Source organism: Staurois parvus, unplaced genomic scaffold (assembly GCF_062004578.1).
Source record: "Staurois parvus isolate SC_StPar_1 unplaced genomic scaffold, SC_StPar_1.0 ptg000361l, whole genome shotgun sequence".
Lineage (NCBI taxonomy): Eukaryota > Metazoa > Chordata > Amphibia > Anura > Ranidae > Staurois > Staurois parvus.
In genome coordinates this window covers 2,162,210-2,183,996 of record NW_028318157.1, presented here as the reverse complement: position 1 = coordinate 2,183,996, position 21,787 = coordinate 2,162,210, and the positions used below count along the sequence as shown (strand labels likewise).

General features: G+C 42.8%; 1 protein-coding gene across 1 annotated transcript in view; it reads right to left on the bottom strand.

Annotated features, from left to right (window-relative positions):
- Positions 1–21,787, bottom strand: part of IL1RAPL2 (interleukin 1 receptor accessory protein like 2) — a 1,007,763-nt gene that overhangs the window by 654,614 nt on the left and 331,362 nt on the right. The window lies entirely within an intron of this gene.

Genomic DNA, 21,787 nt, shown 5'->3' with positions numbered 1-21,787 from the left:
CGCATTCACCATTGGGGAGCGTTTGTATAATCTTAGACCTCTTAGCGTTTCTAACTTAAAGTGATATGAACGGTAATTAAAAAAATATAACAAAGGAATTATACTTACCTGCTTTGTGCAATGGTTTTGCACAGAGCAGCTTCTTCCTCCTGCCAAGTGCCCCTGCAGCAAGCAGCTTTCTATAGGGTAGGGGTGGCCAACCTGCGGCTCTCCAGCTGCTGCAGGACTACAAGTTCCATCATGCCTCTGCAAGTCAGTAACTTTCCATCTTTGCAATGCCTCATGGGAAATGTAGTTCCACAACAGCTGGAGAGCCACAGGTTAGCCACCCCTGCTATAGGGAAACATAAGCTCACTCCCAAACCGCTGCTCTGCGTGTCTATTCTATTTGCTAATAACTGGCAAATGTCACAGAAGACATCTGCACTGATCATCAGTGCCACCCATCAGTGCCTAGCAATGCCCAGCAGTGCCGCCCACCAGTGCCCAGCAGTGCCACCCATCAGTGCCACCCGTCATGCATCTATGATGGGCACTGATAAGTTGCACTGACGGGTGGCACTGCTGGGCATTGCTAGGCACTGATGGGTGGCACTGATGAGGCGGCACTGGTGGGCTTTGATGAGGCACTGATGCTGCTCCACTGATATGCATCAATGATGGGCACTGATAAGTTGCACTATCAGTACAGCATCATCAGTGCCTCATCAAAGCCCACCAGTGCCGCCTCATCAGTGCCACCTCATCAGTGCAGCCTATCAATGCCAATCACTGCTGCCTCATCAACGCACATCAGTGAAGGAGAAAAATTACCTGTTTACAAAATTTTTAAATAGAAACAAAGAAAAACTTTTTTTCTCAAATTTTTTGCTCTTTTTTGTTTATAGTGCAAAAAATAAAAACCCCACTGGCGATTAAATACCAATCAACAGAAAGCTCTATTTGTGTGAAAAAAATGCTAAACATTTAATATGGGTACAGTGTTGCATGACCGCGCAATTGTCATTCAAAGTGCAAGAGCACTGAAAGCTGAAAATTGGCCTGGGCAGGAAGGGGGAAAAAGGCCCAGTAGGCAAATGGTTAATTAAAGTAACATACACCACTTCTACAACATTCATGTTCACAGTGATTATACTGTATTCGTATTTTCGCATTTACATGCTTCAGAAGCCTTGTCTAAATTACATGTATATTCTATAGATATGGGTCAGCACAACCAACATATTTTTTTAAAATGATACTTTAACCATTTGGGCTCTGAAAGGTTTTTCCCCCTTCATGATCAGAGCATTTTTTGCTATTCAGAACTGGCTACTTTAACTGGTAATTGTGCAGTCATGCAACGCTGTTTCCAAATTACATTTATATAATTTTTTTCACAAAAATAGAGCTTTTTTTGGTGATATTTGATCATCATTGGGTTTTCTTATTTTTTTTATTATATAAACAAAAAAAGACCAACAATTTTGAAAAAAAAAAATTACTTCTGTTCTAAAACATATCCAATAAAAAGTAAAAAAAAAAAATCAAATTTCTTCATAAATTACAAACATGCCTTTGGTTAAAAAAACAAACTAATAATTGTACATTGAGTGGTTTTGTGAAAGTTAAAGCTTCTACAATCTATGGTATACAGTGTATACTGGATTTTTTTTTATACTAGTAATGGCGGTGATCAGCAGCTTATAGTGAGACTGTGATAGTGCAATGGGCAGTCTGATACTTACACTGGGTGGGAGGTAGACTGACGCTAATCCAGTGAATAGTGATAATGCTATACTTTGTCACTGTACTAATGACACTGGCTGAAAAAGGGTAAACCTCTGAGGGGTTAAGTCAGGGCTGTCTGTAATATTGATGGTACCTTGGGCAAACACCCCCCATGCAATTTTGCTCTCCACCCCAACATCCCAAACGCTCTAGGCAGTTTATTGATGCTTCCAGTCATTCAGTAACTGTCTGTTCGCACAAAGTACAAGCAGACAGTGCCATACACTGACAGTCTGCAGAAGATAAGGTAAACCTATCCTTTAAATGATGATAATACATCTAAAGACTTACGTAACATATTTTATGTCAATGAGACCAATAGAATACCTTGACTTCTTTATGAATGTAAAAAAAAAAAAGATCAGGCTTAGTTAAAAGTGGCTTTAAAGTTGGGTTATTTTTGTACTGTTTTTTTAATTAAAAATAATAAAACACATACTTACCTGCCCTGTATAATGGTTTTGCACAGAGCAACCCAGATTCTCCTCTTACCAGATTCCCTGCAGGTGCTTCTGGCTCCCCTCTCTTACCGAGTGCCCCCAGAGTAAGCTGCTTGCTCTGGGGGCACTTGTGCATTCTTGCTCCCAAGCTGCCTCTGTATGTCAATGGGACACAGAGTGTGGCTCAGCCCCACTCCCTCCTAACTGACTGTGATTGGCAGCAGTTGAAGCCAATGGCTTCCACTACTATGTCTCAGCAATGAAGAGACAGAGACCCAGGAAAGCAGGGGCTCCAATGTACAGTGCTGGATCGAGATGGGGCTCAGGTGAGCTGCGGGAAAAGCTGCACACTGAGCCTAGGTTCACATATATGCAGTGCAGGAAACAAAGCCAATGCTGTGCGTTTCCAGCACCACATCCAAATCACACTGTGTTCACACGAGCTGTGGGTGTCAATGTTAAGTTAATGACACACCAAAAACAGGTCATGAAACACTGAGATTGCCCGAATTAAAGCTCATGGGTGTGAACACCTATTCGATCCAACTCCAGTACGGCAAAAAAAAAAAAAAAACTGCCCACACCTTTTTCAAGAGCGTGCTGTGCAATTTGATCACATACAAAATGAATGGGCTTATATCGCACTGCAAAGGATCGCATCATTTAAACAAGAATTCAATGGTATTCCTGGCCAAATCACTTGCAGTTTTCTGCACCACTAATATGTGAACCCAGGCTGACGATTTTTTACCTTCATGCATAGAATACATGAAGGTAAAAAGCCTTCACTTTTCACAACGTCTTTAAGCCTTAGAATACAATACAGATTGGACATTTCAGAGATGACAATAGATAGCAGTGATCCTCTGCAGTGTAAATATTTTTCTTGCCAATTAGATTACTCCCATTCAGAGCTATTGCATGTCATCAGCAACAATGAAAGACCATCAAGCAGTGTGTTTCATTATGCTCTCTAACTTGCGCAGGCGAGGAATCAATCCAGAGGCAGTTAATGCGACAAAATGACACTGGAGACAAGGACCTTCCTGTCACCCTCCGATCCGCTCAGAGGGGGATCTTACTGCTGCCACTTCCATTCCAATCCCAGCTACTAGTGCAGCAGCCTCCAGACCATACAAAGGCTACACGGGATGGGGTCAGAGCGTCAGTGGAGTTCTTGGCCCCACCCCCTCCACTTCCCATGTGTACCCGGTAGGCAGTGCCGTCATAGGGTGGGCCCCAATTTGCAGGCAGTGCGGGCTCCAGGGGAAGCGGCTTAGGGCCTCACAGCAATGACTGGGCCTGGGGCAGCTGCCCCTTTTGCCTCACATTAAAGATAGGCCTGGGTTAAATGTGTACCTAATAAGCGTTAATGTGTGTAATATGTGCTGCTTTTTACTAAAAATCTGTTTGTTCCTTCTTTCAGAGGAGGTTACGTGTGTTCGCCTTTAACCCAGAAGAAAGTGTCGACATACAAGTATGTCGTACTGTACAAGCTGCCCGCTCACAGTAAAACTACTGTAGGTAGTCGGCAAGTGGTTAAACATCTCAGTATGCAAACAGGTGAATAATGTACAACAACAAATTGTTAGGTTTGTATTTTCTGCTGTTTTAATGCTTAGTGTGTGTTAGGAAATTTAAAACAATTAATAGAATTGTTTAACAGAACAATTATTTCAAGATGACTTAATAGTAATGGCAAAAAGACACTCCATGGCTCTGGTTTGGAAAATTAGCATAAAATTTTAGTTTGTACATCTTGCAATATAGATCATCATAAAACATTTTATTATTTTGTGAGAAGCTACAGGAGTTGCTATCTTGTACAAACATCTGTGGCTGCGGTAATGTCACTGCACATTTCTAGGACGGTGCACGCAGAGTCAGACATACATAGACACTTCAAATATCTGTGCTCTGCCTGCTGTCACATTTTAATCTCTTATAGGCAGCGATACTGGTTTCTTTCTGCATGGCAAACACTCTTTGTGGATTAGTTTTAAGAAAAAGGTGAAAACAAGGTCTAGGAACTCAAGCACTCAACTTTATCATTGTATAAAAAGCAATGCGTATACTGTATATACACTATATTGCCAAAAGTATTGGGGCACTTGCCTTTACACGCACATGAACTTTAATGGCCTCCTAGCCTTAGTCTGTAGGGTTCAATATTGAGTTGGCCCACCCTTTGCAGCTATAACAGCTTCAACTCTTTTAGGAAGGCTGTCCACGAGGTCTAGCAGTGTGTCTATGGGAATGTTTGACCATTCTTCCAGAAGCACATTTGTGAGGTCAGGCACTGATGTCGGATGAGAAAGTCTGGCTCGCAGTCTCCGCTCTATTTCATCCCAAAGGTATTCTATCCGGTTGAGGTCAGGACTCTGTACAGGCCAGTTAAGTTCCTCCACCCCAAACTCGCTCATCAATGTCTTTGTGGAGCTTGCTTTGTGCACTGGTGCGCAATCATGTTGGAACAGGAAGGGGCCATCCCCATATTGTTCCCACAAAGTTGGGAGCATGAAATTGTCCAAAATGTCTTGGTATGCTGACACCTTAAAGAGTTTCCTTCACTGGAACTAAGGGGCCAAGCCCAACCCCTGAAAAACAACCACACACCATAATCCCCCCTCCACCAAACTTTACACTTGGCACAATGCAGTCAGGCAAGTACCATTCTCTTGGCAACTGCCAAACCCAGACACATCCATTGGATTGCCAGACAGAGAAGTGTGATTTGTCACTCCAGAGAACACATCTCCACTGCTCTAGAGTCTAGTGCCAGCATGCTTTACACCATTGCATCCGATACTTTGCATTGCACTTGGTGATGTAAGGCTTGAATGCAGCTGCTCGGCCATGGAAACCCATTCCATGAAGCTCTGTAAGCACTGTTGTGCTAATCTGTGCTTTATCTATTGACTCTGCAGACAGTTGGCGACTTCTGCACATTGTGCACTTCAGCATGCGCTGGCCACGCTCTGTCATTTTACATGGCCTACCACTTTGTGGTTACTGTTCTTCCCAACTGCTTCCACTTTGTTACAGTACCACTAACAGTTGACTGTGGAATATTTAGTAGCAAGGAAATTTCATGTCTGGACTTATTGCACAGGTGGCAACCTATGATGGTACCATGCTTGAATTCACTGAGCTCCTGAGAGCGACCAATTCTTTCACAAACGTTTGTAGAAGAAGTCTGCATGCCTAGGTGCTTGATTGTATACACCTGTGGCCATGGAAGTGATTGGAACACCTGAATCCAATGATTTGGAGCGGTGTCCCAATACTTTTGGCAATATAGTGTAGATTCACTATATGAACTCTATGTAAAAATCTACACCAAAATAGCCCTACATAACAGGTTTACCCAATCTGTACAAAAGCAGCCAGATCAGGATATTTGAGGGTTAGAAGGCAAGGAGAAAGATTCTTGCCTTACATTTTGATAGGAATGGCCCCAGGTAAAAAACAAAGCCCACATTGGAGCTCATCTCACCTTATATCTGTTTTATAAAATACAATATTGCGCTCTGTATAACAATTTTACAAAACTAAACTTAACACATATATTCATTGTGAAATCACTCATGTCTTAGTAAAATAGTCAAATCAGTGAAAAAAAACACAAACACAAATAAGTAGTCACATATAGTTAATGCAGAAAATAATAACGTCTGTGTAAATGCAGTGCTCCACAATGCTCCACAATCAAAAGCGAAGACGTTCTCCAGTTCTGTGAATGTGAAATCAATGCCATAAATCCTAATCTATCCAATTGTTTGCCAATATGTGCACTACTACCATGTGAATAAATGGAGGCTTACCAGAAGCAGCGGTTCGCATGAACGGGGTGAGATTGTGATGTGGTGCGGAATTCAAACAGAAAACGCTGCAAATTCCGCACTGCATCAAAGTGACCCTAGGCTAAAGGTGAATAAAGCACCTGGACCGGATGACATACACCCATGGGTCCTTATAGAATTGAGCTCTGTCATTTCAAAGCCATTTTTTCTAATTTTTAGGAACTTTTTAATGACTGGCATAGTACCACTGGATTGGCGTAAGGCCAATGTGGTGCCAATATTTAAAAAGGGGTCAAAATCTTTACCAAGTAATTATAGATCTGTTAGTTTAACTTCTATAGTTGGGAAGATACTAGAGAGTTTAATAAAAGACCACATAGATGAGTTCTTGCTGGAAAAATTATTTTAAGCAGCAGACAGCATGGATGCATGAAAGACAAAAGTTGTCAAACAAATCTGGTTTCTTTTTATGAGGAGGTGAGCAAAACCTTGGACAGAGGGGTGGTGGTGGACGTGGTATACTTGGATTTTGCAAAAGCTTTTGACACAGTTCCCCACTCATAGCTAATGTGAATGGTAAAGTCTACAGGTTTGGAAAAATCCATATGTAATTGGATAGAAAACTGGCTAAAAGATCATATTCAAAGAGTAGTGGTTAATGATTCATACTCTTAATGGCGCAGGGTTGTCAGTGGTGTGGATTAAAAATACCATTTCAGTCTTTGCAGATGACACCAAGCTGTGCAGTGGAATAACGTCCTTACAGGATGTCTCCAACTTACAAGCCGACCTCAATGCACTGTTTAATTGGGCAACTATGTGGCAAATGAGCCTAACTGTTGATAAATGTAAGGTTATGCACTTGGAGGCTAAGAATATGCATGCATCATACATACTGGGGGGGGGGGGGGGGGTACACTTGGGGAATCAATAGTGGAGAAGGATCTGGGAGTTCTGGTAGATCACAAGCTTAATAAATGGCATGCAATGCCAAACTGCGGTTTCTAGAGTGAGCAAAATCCTCTCTTGTATTAAAAGAGGTATAGACTCCAGAGAGAGAGATATCATATTATCCCTGTACAAATCATTAATTAGACCTCATCTGGAATATGCAGTTCAATTTTGGGCACCAATTCACAAAAAGAACATTGGGGAACTGAAAAAAGTACAGAGAAGGGCAACCAAACTGATAAGAGGCATGGAGGAGCTCAGCTATGAGGAAAGATTAGAGGAACTGAATTTATTCTCTCTTGAGAAGAGGAGATTAAAGGAGGATATGATCAACATGTATAAATACATCAGTGGTTCATATAGTGAACTTGGTAGAGCTATTCACCCTGAGGTCATCACAGAGGACAAGGGGGCACTCTTTACATCTGGAGTCAAATAAATGCAATCTCCAAATACGGAAAGGTAAGCTGTGAGAATGTGGAATAGACTCCCTCAAGAGTTGGTTCTGGCCAGCTCAGTGGATTGCTTTAAAAAAGGCCTATATTCTTTCTTGGATACACAGAATATAACTAGTTACTAACATGTATAGGTAAAGTTGATCCAGGGAATATAAAATTGCTTCTCAGGGGATCAGGAAGGATTTTTTTTCCCTTGCAGGAACAAATTGGTCCATGCTTTGCTGGGTTTTTGTGCCTTCCTCTGGATCAACTGTGGGTGTAGGATTATAACTTTTTTTATGGTTGAACTGGATGGACTTTTGTCTTTTTTCAGCCAGACTATGTAACATAGGATAGTGAAAACTATTCTTACAACTCTCAAATCCCAGGGAGAACTGGGGTTCAGCTATTCCAAAATATTATCATGCCCCAGATATTAGATCAGTGTTGTTTTGGTCTACTGTGTATTCCAATAATAAATAGTCAGGGATTTAAAAGTTGTGGGTTGCACCAGTACATCGCAAGTCAATGGTTTGGGGTGCAGCCATTGAATATAGAGATATCAATTCACTTACTAAGATTAAGATTACTAAAAAGGGGTCTGGAATGTGTGTCAGATGAAATTTTCACTGTTGTCAAAGGCCTCTCCCATGATATTTTTTTATATATATATATATCATATCATTATATATCAGACTGGATGTCGCTCCACTTCCTTAAATTGAACCTCTCCAAAACCGAGCTCCTTGTCTTCCCCCCAGCCCGGACACCACCCCCCATTGATTTCTCCGTCACATCCAACAAAGCTACCATCAAACCCGCCCTGCAGGCCAGAGTACTGGGTGTCATTCTGGACTCCAACCTATCCTTCCAGCCCCAAGTCCAATCTTTAACAAACTCGTGCAGACTCCACCTCCGCAACATCGCCAAAATCCGCACGTTCCTAACCCCAGAAACCACTAAACAGCTCATCCACTCCCTCATCATATCACGACTCGACTACTGCAACTCCCTCCTCACTGGCCTGCCTCGCCGCTGGCTATCCCCTCTTCAGTCCATCCTGAACACGGCTGCCAGACTCATTCACCTTTCCAACCGCTCTGTCTCCGCCACCCCCCTCTGCCAATCCCTCCACTGGCTTCCGATTGCGCAACGGATCAAATTCAAAATCCTAACGCTGACGTACAAAGCTGTCCACCATACTGCCCCGAACTACATCACTGACCTAATATCCAAGTACCGCCCAGCACGCACACTCCGCTCCTCACAAGACCTCCTTCTCTCTAGTTCCCTGGTCTCCTCCTCCCATGCCCGCCTCCAGGACTTCTCCAGGGTGTCACCTATCCTCTGGAACTCCCTGCCCCAACCCATCAGATTATCACCTACTCTCCTCTCCTTTAGGCGCACCCTGAAAACCCATCTCTTCAGGGAAGCCTACCCCACCCCCTGCTAACTTGCCTCCCTCCTCCACTCTTCCTACCACTCCATCCCCCACAGCTATCTCCTCCTGTGCCACCACCCCCTCCCTCCTAGATTGTAAGCTCGAAAGAGCAGGGCCCTTGATCCCCTCATGTTTTGCATTGTATTGGTATTGTTCTGTCACATGTTCTGTCTCCCTTTGTAATGTACAGCGCTGAGCGAACTATTGGCGCTTTATAAATACTGTATAATAATAATAATATATATTTGCTATCCCTGATATTCCTACTTGTCATATGAAACTGCCATAGAAACTTAAGTGGTTCTAAAGCCTAAACATTTTTTACCTTAATTTGTTCCTTACATAAAGTTAGAAAATGTTTAGGTTAAAGTATTGCCTCACCCCCCTAATACTTACCTGAGCCTGATCTCGATCTAGGGCTGTGCACGAAAGACATGGCTCTCTCATCTTCTCCCTATTGTCACAGTCTTTGCTGAGAGCAGGGAGAGCCATCGGTTTTGCTGCTGTCAGTCAAATCCTCTAACGAAGGAGTGGGGGACAGGGCCAAGTCTTGCGGTCTGTGGACATAGGCAGCGGGACTCAGGATAAAGCACACAGGTATGCTACAATAGGACGCAGCTTCATATTGTGGCAGACCATAAGTTCGGGGCCGCTCTGTGCTTTTTATCCAGGTAAGCATAAACCTCTTTGTGATTTAAAAAATGTACTTTACAATCACTTTAAATCGTTCTTCCATATAGGCAATATTAAAACTGTGACCATCTGCAGCACGAAACAACTAAAGTGCATAGAAATAACATATGCCAGTATATGGTGTAATAAAAAAAAAAAAATCACAATAATCCATTATAACATACAGTAAAAATGCCTTAGTGTCGGTAAACATAAAATGCTAAGTGAATAAAGTACATGTAATTACCTCCTAATCCTATATATACAGTACAGTATATCTACAGTGCAACAAAACACAAACACTCCTAGATTGTAAGCTCCAAGGAGCAGGGCCCTCAAACCCCTCGTGTATTGGATTGGATTGTTACTGTGCTGTCTTGTGTTCTGTCTCCCATTATAATGTACAGTGCTGAGCAAACTGTTGGCGCTATATAAATACTGCATAATAATAATAAGTGCTTTAATGCTCATATACACAATACATAAAAAGTGCAAAGAAGTCCTTTCAAAGTTCAGAAAGACTATGTCTATGTTTTTATGAATCCTCTGCCCAGTACTCCAGGCTACTGCTGAATTCTTCAATATGTGAGGCAATCACCAACTACCACCACATGTAATGGACATTCACCAGAGAAAAAGCTATAGTAAGTGTAGCAAACTCAGCATATTATCTCAGGTAAGGGTCAGCATAGGAAATGCATGCATCTATCCACAGTCCTCCTCTCTACAGTACCCAGACCTAGTAATTTATTATATGATTAGGTCACTTGCATAGCATGCCAAAAAGATCAATAAGTTTAGCCAAAAACCACTGATAACTCACATATAAAGCCACTGACGACCACGATTGTGGAGCGGCGCAATGTCATCACAGTCTCCAACACAACATGTTTCATCCAATGGGACATCTTCAGGGAATAGCTAGTGCTGACCTCCTCCATGTTTTTGTAGTCCACTCATCTCCACCCCTAGGAAGGGCAGACCCTTCAGCCATATTGTTGTGGAACAAAAAGTCAGATCAACTTATCCAGTCATTCAGAGCGATTTGCCTGACAGCCCAGGACTCTCCCACCACCATTTTAGTGAAGACAGTGAGTATACTGTAGTTGCCAGCTTTATATCGTTATCTTCAAATTAAGAATGTTGCACAAGGTATTATGTCCCAGAAATGTTTTCACTTCCTATACCTTTTAAAAGAATTCGTAGGGGGTTAACATGATGTTCCCATAAATTAAGTATATACTGTACCAACTTTTGAAGACCCCACAACATGATATTCTCAAGAAGCATGAATAACTGAGAATAGACTTTGAATATACAGTTTTCTTAAAAGGAATGGAAAGCAAGTTGGAAGGCAATGCACTCTTTTTGCAAAGTAGAATTCCATTGGATCTGTTTATGTACCTGCTGGGTCTTCCTCCATAGAAAGTGCCTTACACATGGACCCATAATGCTCAATTACTACTCTCAAATTCAAGAGGTTAAACTTATGGAAAGCTCTGATGAGAACAAATAATACCCTTGCAATTTTTGAGCAGCTATGGTGTTCCTGGGTCTGTCTGGAATTCTCTTTATGAATTGTTTATTAGATTCTGGACTCATAATTTGTAGAACATAGTAGAATAGGCCAAATAGTCATGTAAGATTGAATATGTCAGGCTAAGTTAGGATAAGACTAGAATGCTGTGTTTGAAATATGGTTTAATGCCAAATTATATTATGCCATGATTGCTTAAAACATTGGAATTATTTCTAATAAAGATACATTTAAGAGAAAATTTGCAGGCTAAAGCTGGCCATACACTGTACAAATGTTGGGCAGTTCCTGAGGAACCAGATGAATTTCAATCAGTGGATTGCCCTATTGGCCCCTTTTCACTCAACATCTCTCAACTGAAAAATCAAGATGATGGGGCAGAAAATTGCTGGCCAAACAGCAGCTACATTCATTCAGATGCAACCACTGTGTGGGTATTTAAACAGACAGCAAGGCCAGCAGTCAAAATACAACAGCTTGGTGGGAGATTCATCTATCTGTGCTGTATAGCATGGACAAAGGAATCTGGTAGTAAAATCTAAATGCATATGGCCAGTTTAAGCATCTCAGTTCTTTATTAGCATTCCCAAGCTCAGCCCCACAAAGCCCAACCCCATTCAGCCAGCAAGAATGGGAACCTGTCAGTCTTCTAATATCTAATGTAAACACAGATCAGGAAAAGAGCAGAGAGAAAAGTGGTAAGACCAGACATAAACAAGTTCATGTCTTCTCTTGTTAACTTTGAGGATGGATTTCTTCAAAGCACCTGCAGCTACAGGGGTGAGTGAGGGCTTATTTTAAAGCTTAGAAAAAATAAGAAAATATCCTGCACCTCTATCAAATGAAAAATGATCCAAATAATGTTATATTACATGCTTAAAGGGAGTTCCTGCTAGCAATGTAATTGTGTTCCCACAACCAAAAGAAAAAAAAAAAAGAAAAAAAGAAATGGATTGCTGCGCCTCCCAATCCAATAAATCAATCCAATAACACAATCCAATAAATAATATACTATTCAAAATACTAAAAGTGAATATATGCATAAAATATTAACAGTAAATGTCCATATATAAATTGTGAAGATCTTCTCTCATTTGCATATAACATATCACCACGTTCCACTTCTTGTGATGCCTCACATCACTACACTCCACCTTTAGTGATACTCCACAACCAATTTATTAGGTAAACCTTACTAGTGACAAGAAAATATCCCCCTCACCATTACACCCCCACCACCAGCCTGAACCAGACCAGACTTCCTTGCACCAAAAACCACGCCACATTCAAAGTCACTTAAATTCCCTTTCTTCCCCATTCTGATACTTGATTTGAAATTCAGAAAGTTGTCTTCACTATTTCTACATGCCTAAATGCATTGAGTTGCTGCCATGTGATTGGATGATTAGCAATGTATGTTGCCAAGCAATTGAACAGGTGTACCTAATAAAGTGGCCGGTGAGTGTAAGTGGTGATCCATTTTAGAACTATTGACTAAGGGTACACTCATGCACTCACATAGTTTTAAAACACTTCAGTAACAGGTAGGCTATTTTCACAAGTACTTTGGATAAACATTCTAAAACCACAAGTACTGGTACATTTACAAATGCAAATTCAGTAACTTATGGTAATAAAGCACCCACTGGGAGACTTCACGTAATTACTCAGAAAAAAACCACAGAGTATATTAGCTCATTTTTAATGTATGCTCAGAGACTTCCGGTATCCTAATCCTACAGCCATGCAAATTAAACATAAAGTTTACATTATAAACAAATAAACAGCACAATTAATTATGTTCTAACTAATTTGTCTTGACAACCAGGAATTTTCCTGCTAGACCATTATTTTAATTAACAGAGCTCATCTTACTACATCAACACAATAACTATATGATAGTGGTCTGTAGTAACTCGCCTCAAATCTCTTATGCATTTCATTGAGATTATACTTATAATGTACTGGATTCCTGCTAAAATTGCATTTTTTCAGGCTAGCAATTAAATGACTAGCAACTTTAAATGTATACTTCAATCAAAATGGTTTAAGCCTTCAGATACATACAGGGAATGTATATACATGTTCAATACCTCACTGTTTTAACTAGTCATGGAACCTACCCTGGAAAGTTTGAATTAGTGAATGCAGAAACACATCACATATTTAGGAAGAATACATCTATATACTCCTAACGAGCTGCTTGAGGGCTGGCTACAGCAGATTCCAAAATTTCCAAAAGAAGGTAACATGGCCAGAAATGACGGGAACTTGGAGCAGTATTTTCTCCAGAAAAATAAGTTATAATTTCCTTTCAATTACTGTTTACTGTATTTTTCGCTCCCTAAGATGCACCTAGGTTTTAGAGGAGCAAAACAAGAAAAAAAAATTCTGAACCAATGGACTGCAGACATAGTACAGGAGATGACCAGAGACTGCAGATGTACTACAGGAGATGACCAGAGACTGCGGATGTACTACAGGAGATGATCAGATACTGCGGACACAGTACAGGAGATGACCGCGGACACAGTATAGGAGATGACCACAGACACGGTACAGGAGATGACCAGAGACTGAGGACACGGTACAGGAGATGACCAGAGACTGAGGACACGGTACAGGAGATGACCAGAGACTGAGGACACGGTACAGGAGATGACCAGAGACTGAGGACACGGTACAGGAGATGACCAGAGACTGAGGACACGGTACAGGAGATGACCAGAGACTGAGGACACGGTACAGGAGATGATCAGAGACTGCGGACACGGTACAGGAGATGACCAGAGACTGCGGACACGGTACAGGAGATGACCAGAGACTGCGGACACGGTACAGGAGATGACCAGAGACTGCGGACACGGTACAGGAGATGACCAGAGACTGCGGACACGGTACAGGAGATGACCAGAGCCTGCGGACACGGTACAGGAGATGACCAGAGCCTGCGGACACGGTACAGGAGATGACCAGAGCCTGCAGACACAGTACAGGAGATGACCAGAGATTGCGGACACGGTACAGGAAATGACCAGAGACTGGGCTCTGAGGAAGAGGCAAGTCCTCGAAACGCGGCAGCCTATTGGATGTCTACACTCCCTATTGCGGACTGTTACTCAGCGCGGTGTTGACCCAGCTGTTCTTTATGATGTGCCTTGACTATATTGTCATTTGTGAGTACAACACCTACTTTATTTTTTATTAAAATTTTTTATGGTAATGCACTAGGCCTGTGCGCCCTCTGTTTTTGCTTTCCTCATACAGTACAGGAGATGACCAGAGACTGCGGACACGGTACAGGAGATGACCAGAGACTGCGGACACGGTACAGGAGATGACCAGAGACTGCGGACACGGTACAGGGGATGACCAGAGACTGCGGACACGGTACAGGGGATGACCAGAGACTGCAGACACGGTACAGGGGATGACCAGAGACTGCGGATATGGTACAAGGGACGACCAGAGACTGCGGACATGGTGCAGGGGATGACCAGAGACTGCGGACATGGTGCAGGGGATGACCAGAGACTGCGGACACGGTGCAGGGGATGACCAGAGACTGCGGACACGGTACAGGGGATGACCAGAGACTGCGGATATGGTACAAGGGACGACCAGAGACTGCGGACATAGTGCAGGGGATGACCAGAGACTGCGGACATGGTGCAGGGGATGACCAGAGACTGCGGACACGGTGCAGGAGATGACCAGAGACTGCGGACACGGTACAGAAGATGACCAGAGACTGCGGACACGGTACAAGGGATGACCAGAGACTGCGGACACGGTACAAGGGATGACCAGAGACTGCGGACATAGTGCAGGGGATGACCAGAGACTGCGGACATAGTGCAGGGGATGACCAGAGACTGCGGACATAGTGCAGGAGATGACCAGAGACTGCGGACATAGTGCAGGAGATGACCAGAGACTGCGGACATAGTGCAGGAGATGACCAGAGACTGCGGACATAGTGCAGGAGATGACCAGAGACTGCGGACATAGTGCAGGAGATGACCAGAGACTGCGGACATAGTGCAGGAGATGACCAGAGACTGCGGACATAGTGCAGGAGATGACCAGAGACTGCGGACATAGTGCAGGAGATGACCAGAGACTGCGGACATAGTGCAGGAGATGACCAGAGACTGCGGACATAGTGCAGGAGATGACCAGAGACTGCGGACATAGTGCAGGAGATGACCAGAGACTGCGGACATAGTGCAGGAGATGACCAGAGACTGCGGACATAGTGCAGGAGATGACCAGAGACTGCGGACATAGTGCAGGAGATGACCAGAGACTGCGGACATAGTGCAGGAGATGACCAGAGACTGCGGACATAGTGCAGGAGATGACCAGAGACTGCGGACATAGTGCAGGAGATGACCAGAGACTGCGGACATAGTGCAGGAGATGACCAGAGACTGCGGACATAGTGCAGGAGATGACCAGAGACTGCGGACATAGTGCAGGAGATGACCAGAGACTGCGGACATAGTGCAGGAGATGACCAGAGACTGCGGACATAGTGCAGGAGATGACCAGAGACTGCGGACATAGTGCAGGAGATGAACAGAGACTGCGGACATAGTGCAGGAGATGACCAGAGACTGCGGACATAGTGCAGGAGATGACCAGAGACTGCGGACATAGTGCAGGAGATGACCAGAGACTGCGGACATAGTGCAGGAGATGACCAGAGACTGCGGACATAGTGCAGGAGATGACCAGAGACTGCGGACATAGTGCAGGAGATGACCAGAGACTGCGGACATAGTGCAGGAGATGACCAGAGACTGCGGACATAGTGCAGGAGATGACCAGAGACTGCGGACATAGTGCAGGAGATGACCAGAGACTGCGGACATAGTGCAGGAGATGACCAGAGACTGCGGACATAGTGCAGGAGATGACCAGAGACTGCGGACATAGTGCAGGAGATGACCAGAGACTGCGGACATAGTGCAGGAGATGACCAGAGACTGCGGACATAGTGCAGGAGATGACCAGAGACTGCGGACATAGTGCAGGAGATGACCAGAGACTGCGGACATAGTGCAGGAGATGACCAGAGACTGCGGACACGGTACAAGAAATGACCAGAGACTGCGGACACGGTACAAGAAATGACCAGAGACTGCGGACATAGTGCAGGAGATGACCAGAGACTGCGGACCTTTGGGGAGCAAGGGGGAGACGGGGTACCGAAATTTGACAGGTACCCACTCCCACTTTCTCTGAGTTGTACTCCTTCACCATCTTCTGGGACACATGACAGGTCCCAGAAGACTGCTGGACCATTCACAAAAGTACAGCACTTCTCGTGCTGCAAGCTGTCACAGACGCGGCAGCCTATTGGATGTCTACACTCCCTATTGCGGACTGTTACTCAGCGCGGTGTTGACCCAGCTGTTCTTTATGATGTGCCTTGACTATATTGTCATTTGTGAGTACAACACCTACTTTATTTTTTATTAAAATTTTTTATGGTAATGCACTAGGCCTGTGCGCCCTCTGTTTTTTCTTTTCTCATACAGTACAGGAGATGACCAGAGACTGCGGACACGGTACAGGAGATGACCAGAGACTGCGGATACGGTACAGGAGATGACCAGAGACTGCGGACACAGTACAGGAGATGACCAGAGACTGCAGACACCGTACAGGGGATGACCAGAGACTGCAGACATGGTACAGAAGATGACCAGAGACTGCAGACACGGTACAGAAGATGACCAGAGACTGCGGATATGGTACAAGGGATGACCAGAGACTGCGGACATAGTGCAGGGGATGACCAGAGACTGCGGACATAGTGCAGGAGATGACCAGAGACTGCGGACACAGTGCAGGAGATGACCAGAGACTGCAGACATAGTGCAGGAGATGACCAGAGACTGCGGTACCGAAATTTGACAGGTACCCACTCCCACTTTCTCTGAGTTGTACTCCTTCACCATCTTCTGGGACACATGACAGGTCCCAGAAGACTGCTTGTTTCTATTCATCACTCCTCCAGTGTGCGGCTAAACCACCTTCCTATTGCTTCATGTGTGGTAGCGAGCCAGAGTCTGCACCTGCCTTGGTTTGATTTGGATTGTTTGCCTGAGCTGTAATACCTTTGTTTCTTGGATAAAGTTGTTCACACTGAAATGATGCATCGTAAACAGATTTTAAAAAATGCTGTTTTTCTCAATATAAACTGCATTCTGGATTATCTTTTAAACAATTATGATGTCGTGATCTATCCAATTTTACTCCTTCACTAAAAAGTAGTTCCTTTTCACTGCATTCTCTTACTAATTATTACCAGTTACAGTACTCAGCGAACTTTTAGTTACTTTAGATGTCCTAGAGCAAACCCCCCCCCCCCCTAAAATTTCAAGTGTATTTCTACTTTTACAGCCAAACTTTATCTTTGTTACTAGGGTTGGGCTTGATGTTTGAGCCACCCAATTACATCAACCAGGTGACCCTGCCCCCTGTGACGTCATCACAGTATTTAAGAACTGTCAGGCCGGCACAGCTATCAGATGACGGGAGCCAGCGTCGAGAGCAGAGCACTTTTTTTTTTCAGGTCAGCCAGCGGGCATTGTGGATTGACGTTGAATCGGGGGACTTTTTTTTTTTTTTTAAATGACTTGTCAAAGATGGTTTTCTGTCATTTTTTACACTACCCTTTTTGTTTTGTGAATGAGTAGCAGTACCATATACCCCATACTCATTCACATAGGAGGGGGGAGGGATCTGGGGGCCCCCTTGTTAAAGGGGACTTCCTGATAAGCTGCCTGCCCGCAGACCCCACATCCACGGTTGTAAGGAAGATGTCCTTGTCCCCATCAACATGGGTGATTTTGGCGGGCCCCCTGCCCCAAAACATCCCCCCATGTTGAGGGCTTGTAGCATGGTATGGTTCAAGAGGGGGGCACTCGTTCATCTCCCCCCCCCTTCCTGACCTGACGGGCTGCATGCAAAAAATGTTTAATTGCCAGAAATTCTTTTTACATCACTATTTGTTACATATTCTCATTCACATATTTAAAATTTGCTGCTTAGCTCTTTACTTGCTCTTACATTTTACTCCTAAATGGATTTTTCATGTGGAACGTAAGGGGGGAGTTAATATGTATCATAAGTAACCCGGTCTTACTGTACTGGCAGATCTCTATTATCAGTTATAAACTAGATTTGAACACTATCTTAGGCTACTTTCACATTGATACGTAGAAAAAAAATGTGCTAAAAATGCATATGCATTTTGGTGTGTTTTTACTGCATTTGCGGTGTTTTACAAAGGAATTGAGTCAAAAACCACATCAAAGATGTAATGTGGGTGCATTTTTATACACGTTTGCCGTGTTTTCCATGCATTTCAATGGGGTGGTGCATTTTGGTGCGATCAATGTGAAGAGTTCCATAGGATTACATGGTCACTCGTTTCTCTTCAGATTAGTGCAAAAGTAGCCTTAATGTTTTAGAAACTGGGCTTCTTATTGTGGGATTTATTCACTAAAGTTGGTTCACTCAGAATCTCGTGCATGGTAGCCAATCAGCTTCTAACCTTAGCTTGCTCAAGTAAGCTTTAGCAATAAAACTTGTAAGTGGATTGGTTTCTATAAAGAAGTGCAGGAGATTCTGAGTGAAACTCCATCTGAGGGTGAAATTGTTCAGAATTAAGCCGGCCATAGATGGCGCAAATCTTGGCCTGCTTTAACAGGGACTGGACAAGATTCAAATTATGTATTAGCAGGCTGAATGTACTCAAGTTGATCGTAAGATCAACTTGGGTACAACCAGCCTGTCAGATCTTACATGCGATTATTGCAAGCGGCTATTATAGCTGCTAGCAATAATCACTGTGTTCTTCTGGCGGGAACAGGCCCCCCTCCGGAAAAACACAATGGCTCCACAGGAGGGATTCTCCCATCAACGCAGTCAATGTTACTGGGGGAATCCAGCGATTTTCTTTACTGCAACCTGTGAAAAATTGCTCTGTCTATAGTCAGGTTTACTTCTGGTCAGGCATGAGGCCTCCTCAGAAACATCTAAAAGCTAAAAAAACTTTATGTATGCAACATGCGCACAAAACACACATAAAAGGGGTTTTCTCAATTTGACTGCATACATTGAAGTACACTTTAAACAAGAACTGGTGGAATTACATTTATCTTCCTATTTTCCAGTTTACACGGTTCCGATCACATCTGTAGTACTAGCACTTTATTAAGCATCGTTATTGAATTTTTAAAAATTATATACACTAGTTTTGCAGCTCCATCAATAATAATTTATCATCTTTCACAATTTTTCTGGAGTAATCAATAAAAATGTATTATGCTATGCAAATGTGGTGGAGAGTTAATCCTAATGCCAAGTACTGTGTAAGTGCTTTATTGTTCTGCATTTTAAAGTTAATATATTAGACAAACACAGGAATCAAAAATACATAGATAGCCCCCAATGTACATAAGGCAAGAGTTGTTTTTTTTTAAGAACGAATAGAGAAAACCTTGCAGCTGCACTAAAAATGAAAATGTAACAAGAATATAGCAGCAAGCACACCAACAGATATAAAACGGTCACAACAACTAATATGCAAAAGTGCTTCACATAAACAATATAGGGCAAATTATGAATAACAAAGAAAACTAGTGAATTCAATTATATCAATAAAGTCCAGTGAAAGTTAAAAAGTCCAATAAAGTGCCAAATCTGAACTGTGTGAAATCTTCAGCAAGTGTCCATATATTCATACACCAATGTGTATCTACACCAAACACTCCTGCTTACCAGAACATTTGACCCCCTATTACAGAGCAATCAAAATGAGCTTGTTATATGGCCAAGCTTCCACCACAGAGCTGCCCACAATCTCCACTTCAGGTCAGGACTCACAAATAAACCTCTGGTTCACCAGTGTACCATAATTAAAAGAAAACAACCAGGTGGACCTGCATACTGTAAAACTGATAAAAAAAAGTATTTCTCTTTTATTTAAACCAAGTAACATTAGTTAACATAAGTTAAAAAAGCAGTAAAAAAACAGCACATATGTGAATAGCCAACAGTACCAGTAGAGGGGTGGGCCGCTTCCAGGTTCACAGAGCTTGATGATGTCACAAACTTAGACTCCTCCCTATGTGTTTCAATACAAATAGTATCTTCTGGGGCATGTATAAGAGTTTTTTTTGTTGTAAGTCTGGAACCACTATGACCATATTATATAAAATGGCTAACATTCTTGGTTATGTATGTCACATGGCAAAAAAAAAAAAAAAAGCGCAGCCATAACAAGTTAAAGATTACAAAAATTCAAAATTGCAACAACCACCAAATACATATTTGTAAGCTGCAGCAAACTTGCATGATTGTTACAATGATAATGCACCCCAAAATTCTAATTTTGCTAATGCAAAATGCAATCTTATATAAATATATCAAATTCATGTGTAAATATGCTGAAAAAGTGCAAATAAACAAAGTATCTGTGCAAATCATTTATTTAAATGCAAAGCTCAAATGTACACTATATTGCCAAAAGTATTGGGGCACCCCTCCAAATCATTGGATTCAGGTGTTCCAATCACCTCCATGGCCACAGGTGTATAAAATCAAGCACCTAGGCATGCAGACTGCTTCTACAAACATTGTGAAAGAATGGATCACTCAGTGCTCAGGAGCTCAGTGAATTTAAGCGTGGTACTGTGATAGGCTGCCACCAGTGAAATAAGTCCATCCATGAAATTTCCTTGCTATTAAATATTCCACGGTCAACTGTTAGTGGTATTATAACAAAGTGGATGCAACTGGGAATAACAGCAACGCAGCCACAGAGTGGTAGGCCACATAAAATGGGGGTCACCAACTGTCTGCAGAGTCAATAGCTGAAAACCTCCAAATTTTGTGTGGACTTCAGATTAGCACAACAGTGCATAGAGAGCTTCATGGAATGGGTTTCCATGGACGAGCAATACAAAGTGTCAAATGCAGTGGCGTAAAGCATGCCACCACTGGAGCAGTAAAGACATGTTCTCTGGAGTGATGAATCACGCTTCTCTGTCTGGCAATCCGATGGACATGTCTGCGTTTGGCGGTTGCCAGGAGAATGGTACTTGGTACGCTGCACTTAGATATTTTTGTTCTTTGCCTCTTTTTTGCTTGAGCCAATTTTCCCTAAGGATATTATTGGATATTCTCCTGAGCTCTTTCTCCCTCTGGTGGTCGGTGAACACACTATACGCCTTGGGATACCTGGTCTGAAGAGATCCTGGTTGCTGGCTCCCTCTGGTGGTCTTTAATCAGAGCTCTGCCATTTGGAAATCCTGTGGAAATGCTGTGATAGATGTTGCCATAATCAGAACACCTGGGTCCAGATGCTCACACCTAGATGATCTCATCATCTACATGCGTTTTATATAGCGCTATCTGGTTAGTGCATTATATTCTCATTTCCTCACCATTTGATATCACGAATGTTTGATGTTCGCTAGAAACAGACTGTCACCCATCTTCACGCTTCTATGAACTTATCTACGCACAGCGTTTAAAGCTATGTGCGTCATGCACCATTTTGCATACATATAAGCATATATGTTAAACTGGGAGTAATATATATTTGTTTTCTATGTTGTTTGTTTCATACCATTTAGGAGCGCTGCATGTTTGCTTTACATATTAATGGTACTTGCCTGACTGCATTATGCCAAGTGTAAAGTTTGGTGAAGGGG